Source organism: Cicer arietinum, chromosome 6 (genome assembly GCF_000331145.2).
Source record: "Cicer arietinum cultivar CDC Frontier isolate Library 1 chromosome 6, Cicar.CDCFrontier_v2.0, whole genome shotgun sequence".
NCBI classification, from domain to species: domain Eukaryota; kingdom Viridiplantae; phylum Streptophyta; class Magnoliopsida; order Fabales; family Fabaceae; genus Cicer; species Cicer arietinum.
In genome coordinates this window covers 68,253,169-68,255,905 of record NC_021165.2, presented here as the reverse complement: position 1 = coordinate 68,255,905, position 2,737 = coordinate 68,253,169, and positions in this window count along the sequence as shown.

The window sequence follows — 2,737 nt, the reverse complement described above, 5'->3', positions numbered from 1 at the left end:
TTTAAATTGAAAATATATATGTACATATTTGATGTGACATTCATTTATCGTTGTCTCTATTAAATGTTATCATGCACTACTATCACATAATTATTTTCTCTTTTTAAATTTTTCTTTCCTTTTTAAAAATAAACAAATTTAAATCAAAAAAGTGTAGAGCTTATAGATTTGAAGCTACTAGACCTACACTCGTGCAATGCACAAATTAGTTTTAAAAAAGGAACGATGAATAATTTTCAACAATATTAAAGATTGTGTCTCAATTCAACTAACTAAAGTAACCTTAGTTGTTGTAATCTAAAATGTAAAATAAAATATTAACAAATAATAATATTTGTTTGTAAGCAAAAATATAAAATAAAACACAAAGAAATTCGCTTTACACTTTGAAACACTTTTTGTAAACGACATTAGAAGTAGTGTTTGTTTCTTGTCCTTCATCATTAACTATCCAAATCATTACTTGAAGTCACTATACAATAACATAGAGTTGTACATGTGAGAATAGATAGTGGTAAATAAAATCATAGCTTAATTGTAGTTTTAGTTTCTTATTTTTACTGATTAACGAAATTGGTCCTCATATTTTAAAAGTCGACAATTTTGGTTCCTCCCTCTAATTTTTTAACTAAAACATGATGACGTGCGATGCTTTAAATAACATGACATATAATACGATGATGTAGAATAATTAACACTTATGAAATTGAAATATAACAGAGTAAATACTTATATTTCAACTTCTGAAATTTTTCATATTTTTAATTTAATTAATGACATATGAGTAATTAATGCATCTAGATGGTTCAATGTCATTAACATATTTTCTATACTTCAGTTTATCCATTACATGTTTAACAAACCAACTTAACATCTATTATTTCCTAAAGTCTAAACTTTCAACTACCCCAAAAACATTAAAACAATTGAAAAACTCACTTTACAAAAGGAACCCTTAAAAACTTACCAATTTCAATTCCAACAACAAACAACAAACACACACATGATTATTACAATCCAAACCATTATAACACAAAGAAAGGATTATTAGTTTTCGTCAAAGATCAAAGTGAGAAACGATGCCATCGTTTTTCTTCAAAGTTCGATTTTGTTTCCTTCACCTTTACAAACAAAGTTATATCATCAAAATTAATAACATAAAACAATAAAATATGTATAATTGTGATAAAATTAAATGTATAATGTTGAGAATGTCAAAATTATTGATTGAATCAATAATAGATTGAAATTAAATTATCAGTATAAACCAAACAAATACTTCGACAAGATGAAAAAATAAACAATACTGTACGTATTAAGACAACAAATAAAAGAATAACGTATTTTGATGACGGAATCGCAAACAAAATACAAAAGAAAAATAAAATATATATGAATAATTTATTTAAATAAAAAAAAAACAATTTAAAGAGATAAATTCAAAGAAAGATTATTCTAAATCACTTCTCTTTAGATGAATTTGAAAACAATAAACTAACTTATTCTTTACCTTCTTTTAATAGGAAATTTGTTCATTGGATGTACGAAAATGAGCAGCAATATTGAAGTCAACTTTTATTAGTTTATTTATTTGTTTTTAAAGTACTAGTAACAAAAGTCGACTTTTATAGCAAAAAAGGAAAATATCTGATGTAGGAAAAAACTAATACAGTGCCGTGACAAATTCTAAGCTCCTATAAAGAAAGAAAAAAAGTCTATCAATATTATTAAAATTTTAATTAATAATTAAATTAATTTCTTATTAATTCATTTACGCTATATATTGTATGTTACAAATTGACTAAATCAATAATATTAATATATTTGTCTATTAATTTTAGTTTTTATAATAATTTAAATGATTTTTATAAATAAAACATAAAATAAAAAACTAAAATCCAAAACTTAAAAAGGTGGTATTAAATATATAAATTCAATAAAGTCGTATTATTATGTTATTAGTCAATTAACTTTATAATACTAAAACATATTAAATTGTAAATGTATAAGAGGTGGCTTAAAAAATAGTACAAGTAGCAAAAAAACAAAGAATGCAATAAACGACTAAAAAAAGTCGTCTCGATTACTTAGGACGGCTAATGTGCCAATAGGGCGGAAAACGGGGCATTTAACAATAATTTCTTTATCAAAAAAGACACAATAAATATCCTTATTTTAGTTATAAATATCACTATCCTTTTCACGCAAAAGTATTTCTCTTGGCAAATTTACGTTATTAGAAGTTAAACTAATTAGTTTAGTATCTTTATCTTTGGATACGGATGAGAATAGGTTATGCCGTCGGTCATGGATCTATGGTCTGACTTATTTATGGTTTGATCTGGTCTATTTAATAAAAAAGTTAGACTCATACTATTTTTAAAGTCTATTTATTTAAATAGTGTTTAAAGAAAAAATCTATTAGACATGTCAGGTCGGGTTATATATATTTTATTATTTATTAATGTTTTGGACCGACTCTATGCACATTTACATTATTAATTTTTTTTTATAAGTAAAATTTTATTAATAAAATCCAAAATGAACATCATAAATTGAAAATACTCTATGATCACTTTCTACCAAGGGGTTACAAAGAGCCTAGAAAATACAAAAGTCTTTAGAAACGCCAAAGGCAAGAGATAGGTGGCTATTTGGCCTATTACACAAGTAAGACAGCAACTACATCTTTAGAAAAATCAAGTAATATTACAATTGGACAAAACTAATTAAAAAT